Below are 12,534 nucleotides of genomic sequence, written 5' to 3'. Positions count from 1 at the left end.
TGCCTCGAATTAAGCACTTTCGAGTGCTTTTGCACCAGTTCTTACTTATCTTGATTTTGTGTATTCTTTTGTTTCTTAATAAACGTGATGATGATGATGATGATGATCCGGGCTGGACCTGGACGGGCAACTTTATTCCATGCGGGCGGCTCCCATTGGAGCGCACTGCAGCTCCTAAGGAAGCACACTCGTAACCGGGTGCCGTGAGCACTTGGGGGGCTGGTCGGCCTATCCTGTTGGACAGGCTCAGCCCCGGTGACTCACCAAGGTGCCCGCCAGACCAATGTCTCCCTCAATTCATATCATCCTTCCGGCCCTGAAATGGTCTCGTCAGACCGAAAGCCGAAAGGGCCTGGGCCCAACCCAACAAAACAAACAAAGCCATAGGCGGAGCTTTTCCAGGGAAGTTGGTGCGGCAAAAAGTCGTCAAACACACAATGTCCGATTATAAAGTTGAATAAAATGCCACACTGAATCAATTCCTATCATTACAGTCATATCGTTTTGCATTAAACAGACATTCCAATGCGAAAAAGATTAATTTGCAAAGCAAAAAAGTCTTAGAAATCAGCTAAAGTTGGTGGGGCAATACGCTTATTGGTGGGGCAAAATACCAAGTTGGTGGGGCAGCCGCCCCACCAACTGTATAGGAAGCTCCGCCCCTGAACAAAGCTCTTTTAACGCTCTTTCTGTAAACTGTGCTCAGATTTAACCTAGGCCTGTTAATTCTACACCTTTTATGTCGGAACATTTTTATGTTTCTACAGCTCCGTAGGCCTGACAGCTCTTCCTGCGAAACCTTTTTTGGGTCGAAAATGGCAGAACATGACGTCATTCTGACGTACTTGCGGCCAGCCTATCATAGCCTCTGGAAAAAAATGGTCACAATGTGTAAAATGGATGCCCGGAGAGGTCCTGAAAGTTTGGTGGCGATATCTGCAGTCAAATAGGAGATAGCTACGGAAGAGGACAGGGGGCCGTTTCGCCCCCCCCCCCCCCTACTGGGCGCGGGTTAACGCCCTTTCAACTCAGGCTACAAGGGCCCTTTTGCCACTTAAGGGCCCTTTCAACACAGTCAGTCAAGGGCCCTTTTGACTGCGGACCCCCCCCCCCCCCCCTGAGAGAAATCCTAGATACGCCACTGATCCTAGCATTCAAATGAAAAAAATAAGGCATAAGAATGTTTTTTAACCACACAAAGCCTTCACTCACTCGGTGCACAATTAACTGGCGGCTCTAAATCGCAGAGTTACAACACGAGGTCAAACAGTGATTGGAAAATATGGAGGATTGAAACAGACGCGCCAAAAAATGTAAGCGATACCCTGGTTTAAAAATGTCATTATATCTATTATTTTGCTAATGGTTTTTCGAATTGTGGTTAAGTTATTGTTTCAAAATTTAATATCTCTGTTTATTGTAATTATATTAAATCTTTAAACAATTTTCTTTCAAAACACTAATAGGTACATTTATTGAATGGCCAGCTGATTGTGACGCCCAGAACCTGCAGAAAAGCCGCTTTCCTATCGCCATTTTTGAGTCAATTCGCCGAATTTAATCAAATCACGCTAATTCCTAGTGGAAAATGGAAGCCTTTTCTCTCCGATAAGTGGGCACGATACCACAAGTACCGGTTTGTTATACCGTTTTTCACCCTTAGTAGCGGGGGCTGCATTTATGCCCATATATGGTCATCAAAAGCAGGGGCGTAACTTTTTGGTTTTCGTTGGGGGGCAACGCTGTCAGGGGCGCCTTCTTAAGGACATGGGGGCGCCTCCCCGTGACTGCCGAGAAATAAGTCTCATTTCAGTTTACGGCAACATTTTTACCATAGCACGTTGTTTTTTGTGCCGTCGTGTTTTGGCACGTTGTGTTGCAGCTTTTTTTCTGAAATAGCGAGCCAAAGGCGCGGAATTATTTTGAAATCAAGTACATTTTGAAAGCAATTTGAGAACCAGAGACCGGGGGCGGGTTGTGGAATTGGGGTCTGGGGACCAGGGAAGTGACGCCTTATTACACAACGCATATGGTAGTTCTTCTAAAGAAACGAGACGAACTGATGAAATGACGAAAAGAAAAGAAAAAACAACTGATGAAAAAGCGAGATGAAAGAAACCCCACGCAGAAGCAAGGGACTTTTTACGCCTCCCCTTTTAAGTTAAGATCACACTTCATGCTGCATCTTTTCCGCACGTGTTCGGCCCTGAGCGCCGCCGTTTTTGGCACACCTTATGCATCTTTTCTACACATGTTGTGCAAATTTCAGAGGCAGGGCTTTCAAGGTCAGGTCACCAGGTCACGTCAAGTGACCTCACCTCAGAAAAAAAGTTGCAATCCTCGTCATAGCTACACCGACTGAACGATCGCCTTGAAACTTTCAGCGATTGATAAGAGTAACAGTATGTACAAAATGTTTACCTCGGAATTTTGATATCGGTGACCTAAGGTCAGGTCAATTTTGCGACCTCTCCATTATAAGTCAATGCGAGAAAATTGAGATGCGCCTATTTTGGACGAATGGTATTCAGAACCCTCTCAAACATCGGTTCATAGGTAAACATGACACACTGAATCAGAAAAATGCACCTGTGACCCCTCTGTGTGCCTCTGAGGTCATCTCAGGTCATGAACGGTCACCACCAGTTTTCTGCTATAACTTTTGATGAAGACGTGCTAGAGCGATGAAACCATGTCAGATGTATTCAGCTCGACGATACGGATCGACTGATATGCAGCATGACCCTTTTTGGTCAGGTTATGACCTTGACCTGAGGTCAAATTTTCCAAATGACCTTTCAAGGTCCACAAATAGTTCATTCGACGCGTCTCGACGAGAGGAACACGATGCTGCCAAAAGTAATGTCGTGGCACTCTTGAGTCAAAAGTTATTGCCGAAAAAATAGTTTTCGTGAAAACTGCTATTTTTACAGTTTTTTTCCTCTGGAGGCTATAAACCGTTGACCTGAGGTCAAATCTGAGAACAATTCTCAGAAAGGTCTGTTAAAGGGCTATTGAATGCGTTTTTCCCGCGGCGCTGTAGCTCTATTGGTTCCCGAGTTAGCCGTTGGCAGTTTCCAAAATTGTTGAAATGGACTACATTTGACCTTTGATGACCTCTGGCGACCTGACCTTTGACCTGACCCAAAAAATGACTCAAGTGTTTCCGTCATTATTTTTGACGCTCTTTCGAATGCCGCTTACTGCGTGTCGCTACGTGGCCCAGGAGCCGAGTTAGATGGGGGGTGTTCAGACCCCCTCCCCCCCCCCCGGCCCGGGGCGCGGAAGTCGCGGAGCACCGGCCCGGCGCGGGTTAATCCTAGGCTGAGAGCATTCAAGTTTAGGTCACCCATATACCTCTATACCGAGACATACAGAAGTCTGTGGTTCACCAGGTGATATCAAGTTATCACGAATTGTTACAAATTACTCCTGCTTTGAACGAGTAGCGTTGGTACCGGAAGCCGGAAGCTATCATGACACAGACTCACTACTATCCCGGAAGATAATTTCACTTTCGCTTGATGTAAGTTGTCAGCTTTTACGATATCCGATTTCATAATTGTCCTTTGAAACTGAGGACGAGAAGATTTGGGGGCGGGGCAAAAGCTTCATCTAAAGGCCAAGATCGTGGCAAATGAAACATAAATATAGAATCATGAGGGCCATGAGGGCTAGTCAAAGGGGTTACCTAGTATTGTCAAGATTGGCTCGAGAGGCGCTTTTATTGGTCGATGAGGCTCTCCAACTAGCTAAGTGTGCCGTTTTACCGCAAAAATAACAAGGGATTTCCCAGAGGAGCGATTTCAAGACTGGAGGGGCGCATTGATAAATAGTGAGGCGCCACTCAGCGCCAAGGGCATCGCTCTTGACCGCATAAATGTCATTACTTTCTAAAGATGGGCGTCAAAAGAGCCTCAAGGGGCGTCTCCAAGAATCAATGGGAAAGCTCTCCTTCCTGAATAAGGGTCTCTGTTCTAGCAAAAAGTCAACAATGGCATAAGGTGTGAACCACGGGACGCCTCAATTGGCATCAGGGGCAAGTTGATTAACTGTTGAGGCTTGAGGCACTGCCCTTTCGGTCGAAGGGAACCGTAATTAGCAAAAGATTAGCAATGGCACGTAATTAGCTATGGCCGTAATTAGCTATGGCACGTATCGCTACCAAATTTCAGATACCTACAACTTGGGGGATCTATTTGTCACTTGACCTGGGAGTTTTAGATTCAAAGGTCACAAAACCGGTACATTGTCAAAATAGTACTAAAATGCACTATTTTGTTCGTAAAAACTGGAGTTCTACATTGACTTGTTGAGACTTGAGACACTGCCCTTTCGGTCGAAGGGAGCCGTAATTAGCAAAAGAGATGACGTAGGATACCAGTATAGTCAGAGGAGCGCTAACATTGGCTCGATGGGTGCTTTAACCCGCGCGGGGCTGGGGGGGGGTAAATTTTACCCCCCCTCGCGAATTTTTGCAATATCTCAAAAACGGCGGCGCGCAGCGCCGCCAAACTTTCAGTACCTTTTCTTACATCAATTTGACACGTTCCCTGAAAATTTGAGCGAAATCCGTCGGAAAATTTTTGAGAAATTGACGTTTTAGTGACGTCATGTTCGCCATTTTCGCCTCAAAAACGGCAAAAGTTCAAACGCCGCTAACATCTTCATTTTTAAAGGAATCAAGACGTAACAAAAAAGGATATACGTAATTCTACTTTGTCTATAAAATGGCTATCTCGGTTTTTTGAAAATTTTGGATTTTGGCCCAAATTTTTTTCAAAAAACTGACTTTTTTGGGAAAATAGCTATAAAATCCAAAATTTTGAGTGTATCGAAAAAACCGGAATATATGTCAGAGAAGTGGTCTATGTGCACCTACATACCAAGTTTTAGAAGAATCGGTTCAAAAATGTGGGAGTTATTCAAAATTGTATGACGTCATGACACACAAAAATTTTGAAAAATGACTTTTTTTGGAAGTTCTAGACCTCGTACGGAAACAAAAATAGCACCATTCGATTCGCCGTGAAAAACTGCATCAGATAGACACCTTTTTAGGCCTTAACAACCAACTTCAAAATTTGACCTCACTTGACCTGACCTTGACCTGACCTCGACCTGAAATTCATCCAGAGGTGGCCCATATCACTTATTGAGTGTGCCTATTGAATTCTATGAGTAAAATGACCCATAAAACATGTGTCGCACAAGCCCTTTTCTATATTTTGTTTTTGGTGACCTGACCTGACCTGACCTGACCTTGACCTTGACCTCTGAATGATATTGTATGCAACGAATATTGTCTTGGTAGCCTAAGAACACGTTTTGGGCGATCAGTCTCAGTCCATGACTCCATTCTTCGGCAACTACGGTGCAAGGCCGATGCTGTAGGAACTTGCAATTTGTACCCTTGACCTGACCTTGACCTTGACCTCAAACTTAAAATTAAGTACATGTTTTAGTTGTTCGTGATGAGATCTTTCGATTGGCGTTTGAATTTTCGAAATCGGACCATTAGTTCGGGAGATAACAGGGGGGTAAAATTTACCCCCCCCCCCCCCCCCAGCCCCGCGCGTTCGGCTGGAGACCCCAGCCCCGCGCGGGTTAAAGGTAGTGTGCCAGCTTTCCTGGACCGTATGGAGTTAATGGCCCAGATAAGGAGAACCGGATTTTTAGAACTTATCCATACCTTCAAAACTCATGGAAACGTCTTAAATTCTTCAAATTTTGAGTACCCCAGTGCGAAATTCGCCCCGACGGGTTGTCGGTCGTACCCCAACCACATTTCACACCACTATGAACAATAAATGCACACACTGAAATCGCTATTACCGATATGCTCATCCAATCAAGTTTCGATAAACCCGTTCATCATCATCTCCTGCGGTTTCGAACACGCCTGTTAGGTGGTGCGGTAGACCGCGCCCAAAGCCAGGGCCCCGGTAACGTGAGGTAGCCGAGTCGGGGCAGCGTGCGCTGACCCAAGCCGGGGCCGCGCGTCCTCCCGGTGTCATGTGATAGCCCGGGGCTGCCCGCGGGGATGCGGTAGACCGCGCCCAAAGCTGCGGCCCCGGCTTGGGTCAGCGCACGCTGCCCCGACTCGGCTACCTCACGTTACCGGGGCCCTGGCTTTGGGCGCGGCTTCTGCTCATACTTTGTGGTGCGGTGGTGGTGCGTCGGTCCGCGCGCTCTGACTTCGGCCAAGAAAAATGCGTCAGCTGATCATTGTCATTTCTGCCACTTGCGTGTGGTGAAATGGGGTCATAACTTAAGAGACGGCTTTTTCATATCAATTATTTTACATAAAATCATATTTCAAACCATAAATAATGTTCGACAGCCAAATAAAAGAAACAATACCAATACAGGCTTACAGTTTAAGGCTCGACATTGTGTTGTCTACGATTAGACAGCTGATAACTCATTCCCGTACGTCGTAACTCTATAATGACCTTTGCTTATTGTCACATGTGCGCCGCATTCGCGATTGTTGCCGACGCCTGTTTGCAGGTCAGCCCACTACAGTTGTTATACATATCGAAAAACCGATAAACTTTTAGGCGAAAAAGGCACTATTCCAGGCCCATTTTTGATTTTCTTTGCGATATTAGGTAAAAACAGAAGCTTCTTATCCTAGGAAAAATAAAATGGGAAATCTTTCAAAGGTGGCACACTACCTTTAATGAACCGTTGGGACGCTACGCCAAGCAAGAGTGGCGCTTTAACAGCAGGGATAACATAACACACAAGGCCCTGTGGGACGATTACATTGACTCAAGGGGCGCCCTTTAGAATCGGTGCGACACCGTGCAGAGGGCGCCATTCTTAACCACATCAATTTTAATACTCACTGCAGATGGGCCTCCAAACTGTCTCGAGGGGTGCCTTCAGGAACCGATGGAACAGCCACCGAAATAGGGGCGCCGCTCTAGCTGCAGTGATGACAGAAGGTATTGACCGCATTGACCAGAGGAGCGCTTCATGTGGCTAAATGGGCGCGTTGATAAACTGGTGGGGCGCCACCCCATGCCCAGCGAGGGGCGTCGTACTGGAAATTATATAAGTCAGAGGAGCGCTAACTTCGGCTCGAGGGGCGCTTGTATGAACCGTTGAGGCGCTAACCTAGCTAATTGTGCCGTTTTATTTTAGCAGCAGGGATGCCATAACACACTATAGCGTGCTATGGCATCTAGGCCCTCTTCCCTAGCCCCCCCCCCCCCCGAGGAGCGATGATTATGACTCAAGGAGCGCCCTTAACCCGGCAGTTGCTGGGGTATTTCGCCACCCACCGTTTGCTGGGGGGGGGGCGTTAAACGCCCCCAGCCGATAACTCGAGAACCAATAGGCGCAGCGGAACGCACGAGGCGGCAAACGAAAGAACGCGACGAGACGCTTCAGATGAGTACTTTAAAGTTGAATTTTGAGGTCACAGGTCGGGTCAAGGTCAGGTCAAACACCTGAAATCGGGCTTTCAGTAGCATGGACTTCAGGACTTCGCAATGGGCGCCTCTCGTCATAAACTCCGTCAAAACGGTGCACAATCCATCATATAAGGCCTACAAGAGTGTCAGCTCCATGTAGGGGTCAGTCAAGCATAGGTCAGGGTCAAGGTCAGGTCAACCGGGTAGGCACATACCCCCGAAAATCAAAACTGATATTCGAGGCCTGTGACACATGTTTTATGGGTAATTTGGGGCGTAGAACACGATGGTGACACTCATTTTATCATATGTGTACGTGTTTGGCTCAAAAAGTTGAATTTAAGAAATGCATGTATCATGGTCGTGAAGTAGTCACGAGAAATTGCCGAGATTCTGTTCGAGATTTTGGAAAATGCGGAACGATAATCAATAATCGAAGATAGCCATTTGATTGTTCATGGTATTGGCAGTCTAATGGCGTTTACGGCATGTCTGTATGTCTATTCTGTGATTTTATATGATTTTTTGAACATATGCCGTTTTTGGTCGTAAACTCAGAAATCATGACGTCATTAAAACCTCGATATCTCAAAAAAATTTCCGACCGATTTTTTTGAAACTTTGTCACAATAAACTTCAATCAATTCCCTACAGGTACCCAAAATTTGGCGCGCCTGCGGCGCGCCGTTTTTATGCTATGGCCCGGCGAAAAAAGTGGGGGCGTTTAACGCCCCCCCCCCCCAGCAACTCGCGGGTTAAGAATCGGTAGGCCACGTACATTTCATTATTCAGTGCAAAGGGGCGCCAAAACTGGCACGAGGGGCGCCTTCAGGAGCCAATGGGGCAGTCTACGGACTAGGGGCGCTGTTCTAGCAACAATGATGACAAGGTATTGGCCAAAGGGGCGCTTCATCCACCTGAAGGGTCACATTGATAAACGGATGGGGCGCCGCTCTGCGTGCGGAGGCATTAGTTATTAGCAAAACAGATGACGTAAGACGTGCGTGTTGTCAGAGGGGCACCTTTTTGGCTCGAGGGGCGCTTTTTAAACAATGGGGCACGCTATTTAGCGAAGGATTTACTTGCCTCAAGCGGCGCACCTTCCCTGAGGAACGTTACACAAACGACTCTCTCGACCTACCTAGGTGCCCCTTTTTCGCATGGATGCGCCCCTATAAACCTTATAGGTGCCCCTCTTTCGCATGTAGCCGCCTTATGGCTATCGGAGGCGCCCCTATAGGCCTTACAGGCTCTTTCGCATACAGGCACCTTTCTTTCACACGGTGACAATGTTGGAATTGTCATTTTCGGTCCTGGTCCCGGATAATAAAATCGGTCCGGAGAACCAGCCAGCGTTTACAACAGCCAACAGGAAAATCAAATGTTTGGCCTGCTAAATGTAATAGCCGATTAACTGTGTTCCTCTCGATGCTATTTCTGCATATTTTAGGTGTAATAATAGCAGTTTTTTATCACAAAGGCTGGGAAATTCAGAAGATATTAGGTGCCTGAGTATAAATTTGTAGAGGAGGACAAAATCTTTTGAACCCGACGGGGACCAGCAAAGGGTCTTATTTCCAACATTGCACGGTGACCCACTATGGGCATCAGAGGCGCCCCTATAGACCTGACAGGCGTCCCTAATTCCCATTGAGGCGCCCCTTTGAGCTTCAAAGGAGCTCCTCTTTCTATGGGCCTCGGAGGCGCTCCTATTTGGCATGCAGTCTCCCCTCTTTCGTATTGGGGCGCCATTATAGCCTTAACCCTCGCCCGCACATGGGGGGGTTGCCACCCCCCCCCCCCCAGGTAGTCTTTCTGCTCTGCACTCAACATTTTTAGAGCTAGAAGGCTGATTTTTCGTATAGCTGCTCCTCTATCCTTTCTTGATGTCCACTGAAAATTTCAAGTTTCTGTGGTTTTTGGTTTCGGAGATATGACCTTGTTTTTCAGGTCATGTCATGACCCAAATGGCCAATTCTTAACATCTTGCGTTGGCTATGGGCCTTGTGAGCTTTTGACACCTTGATTTCGGCCTTTTTTGCCAGTCTTACCTCCCACCTATCATGGAACATGTTGTTCGACGATGTACCGAGGTCAAGGTCAGGGTCAAGGTCAACCTAGGTCATCTAAAATAATTGCGTTTTAGGCAAGCGGAATTTACTTTTTGTGAATTTTTTGGACTGCATTTTTGGTAAAAGCATCTCAGATCATGATTTCATGTAATATGGACACATAAACAATCGGTGCACACATCAGTATACACACAGACACAAACAGACATACAAACACATATAATTGACCTTGACCTAACTTGACCTGAAATGACCTCAGCAGCAAAAACCTGGTCGAGTAGTGTGACTAAGAGGTTCTAGCTGCCTTGGCACCAGAAAACGGCATCGTCATCGGTATATGATAAGCAGCGCACTTGATATCCAACGGTGACCCAAAACAGCAACATTTTTTAGTTTGACCTGACCTGGAAGGTCAATGACTGACCTGAGAAGGTAAAACTGGGTATCATTGGATTCGTCTCTTCCCAAAGAATCTTTTTGGTCTTTACCGCTAAGCTCTATCTCCAACAGGAACGAAATGGCGCGGGGGGGTGGCAACCACCCCCCCCCCCATGTGCGTTCTAGGATGGGAAAATGGCATGTGCGGGCGAGGGTTAATGGGCGCCCCTTTTGCATGTGGTGCCCCTATACATATAGACATCAGAGGCACCCCGAAGGTGCCCCTCTTTCGCATGCAGGCGCCCCTATGGCCATCTCAGGCGCCCCTTTTTGCATTGAGGCGCTCCTGAGGACTTCTGGGCGCCCCTCTTTCGCATGCAGGCGCCCCCACAGCCTCAGAGGTTCCCCTCTTACGCATCCCATTTTCATAGGCGATGGCGCCCCCTTGAAAGATGGCGCCTGCGCTCCTATGACGCCGCCGGCCCGTGAGGGCGCCTGTCGGGCCAAGGGGCGCCCACCAAGGTTGGGGGGGCAAACAGAATGTTGGGGTGGCAGAATTTCAAGTTGAGGGGCACCTGCCTCCCCAAAAGTATACAAAGTTACGCCCCTGATCAAAAGTCCATTTATTGACCAATCAATTTTTTTATGTTTGCCTCGTAGTTTCCCCAACTTATGTGTTCAGAGATCCCAGAAGCCAGCGACTCTTCTCTGCGATTTACCTTCTGCACCTTGTCCTCAAATGACTCAAGTGTATCACCTACTGTTGAAGCCTCTCTCTGAGAACATCAATGCTTCAGTAAAAGATACAGCCACGAGCTCGGGTCAACATTCAGAATCACATTGAGATCTCTGGCGTTCTGGCAGCTTTGTAGGCGGCGGAACAGGGAGGGCACCGGAGCATCGTGCCCCCCTTTGATTTTGGCATTTCAACATTAGCCCTATGGGCGTTGCATGGAAAAAGTGGGACCAAAACTCGGCAGTGCCCCCCATTAACTGAAGATGTTCCGCCGCTACTGGTTTCTTTGCTTAATTTGTGTTAGGTACCTACTGTCACGTTAATAACCAAACGCGCAACACACTGACACGACTATTGCATGATGTTGTCGGTAAATTAACAATCAACTTACCTTCGTCGGTTTATATATAGCCTTGCCTTCGTCCTTCCGAAGAATTATATGGAATGGCCTCGCTGGGTATCGGTAACCCTGAGCTCTGTTCGCTCGCTGTTTTCATATCAGCGTGCTGTCGGTTTTCCCCATATAAGGAAGTTATTGCTGGCGCGGCTTGGCCTCTCATTGGTCTAGCGAATAGACCACTTGAATTCGACCAATGAGGAGCCAAGAAGTAGTAGCATGGTCGCAGCCGCGTATTTACAAATTATTGCAGCCGAGCTCCGCCGTGGGGTAAGCGGTGGGCAGGGGTTTTCGCACTACGGCTACGGTTGAACTACCGTCTGTGGTAGAAACTTCAGGATGATGGCGCGTTTCATACGAAATCTGGCGCAATGTTTATTTGCTTCTGAACTTGTATTGTTAGGGCCTTGGTATTGTTATTGCTGTGAACTCTGGAAGTGAAGTGGGAGTGTTTCAATAACAATTTGTGGATTATTTGGGTTTCTTGATATAAAAATCGAATAATATTATGAAACATTGTGTGGAAACTGCAAATACTGATATAATCAATTGCTTAGTTAGTTTGGGAATTGATACACATTTTGTAGAGGTTTGTCTGACAAATGGTGTAACAAACTTCAAGCCTGTCATGATCTGAAGCTGTTGTACCAAATTAAAATTGCTTTGATGTTCCATAGTACCTTGTTGGAAAGACTGGAGCATGGTTCAAGATGATGTGTAAAAATTCAAGATTTGTGCAAAAGCTTATGACTGAAGAGCGAAAACAGTTCTATATGATGGCTCAATCAAACGTGGAAATGGATGACAAAAGTAGAGTTTCAACATTCCAGCATGTTAGAATAATTTCAGAACTTTGTAGTTCTTGTAGCATTGCATTCTTCTTTTGTACAGTTCTAGGTTTTGTTAGGGTATTTCAATTTCAATGTGTCAGTTGAGATATAGGTGAATTGCGGACAAAATTTAGAATCATTGCATGGTAGATAGGTACTTGTTCGGTAAAAAGGTATGTGATGAATGCCACGAGAAAATTTTGTTTTGTTTAAATATATGTTCATTGTTGTACCTACAAAAATGCAAGCTTACTAGCACCTAGTTATTGAATCAAATTGAAAGTATTTGCTATGAATGTAAATATGTACCTGCAAACTATGTCAATAAATTTTTGTGATGTTGACCAGAGAGCTTTATCATCTGGACATTTATGTTGCTTCTTACATTAGGTGTTTAGCATAGTAATTACGGATGAAATTTGTGCCAATATATTCAATGCACAATGTATGTAGCATGTCTACAACCCTCACTGATCCTGCTATAGCTATAGGCATTTGGCACCAGCAAGACCAAGGGCATGGACTTCACAGTTGCACAACCTTTGGTCATGTACCACCAGTCACTTTTTTACTTAAGGTGCACATAGCAGTGCACACAACAATGCGCAGAGGGCCTACACAAAAACAACATGATTAGTGTCCTATGCACAGCATTGTACCCTGATTATTTGAATATTTTGATCACTCCAGTCGACAG

General features: G+C 46.3%; 1 protein-coding gene across 9 annotated transcripts in view; it reads right to left on the bottom strand.

The window, feature by feature from the left end:
- Positions 1-11,082, bottom strand: part of LOC122379881 (transcription initiation factor TFIID subunit 6-like) — a 235,198-nt gene extending 224,116 nt beyond the window's left edge. For 3 of the 9 annotated variants that reach the window (XR_006256245.1, XR_006256246.1, XM_043362461.1), the window contains exon 1: positions 11,028-11,039. The gene's annotated coding sequence lies outside the window, so the exon portion shown is untranslated. Of the gene's footprint in view, positions 1-10,922; positions 10,964-11,001 lie in introns of those variants that run through there. The other 6 variants (XR_006256248.1, XR_006256247.1, XR_006256244.1 and 3 more) reach the window with 6 other exon arrangements.
- Between the last annotated feature and the right edge of the window lie 1,452 nt (positions 11,083-12,534).

The sequence above is a fragment of the Amphibalanus amphitrite genome, unplaced genomic scaffold (genome assembly GCF_019059575.1).
Source record: "Amphibalanus amphitrite isolate SeventyFive unplaced genomic scaffold, NRLGWU_Aamphi_draft 000086F_arrow, whole genome shotgun sequence".
Taxonomy (NCBI): domain Eukaryota; kingdom Metazoa; phylum Arthropoda; class Thecostraca; order Balanomorpha; family Balanidae; genus Amphibalanus; species Amphibalanus amphitrite.
The sequence above is the reverse complement of the archived record's forward strand: the minus strand, read 5'-3'. Positions and strand labels throughout refer to the sequence as shown.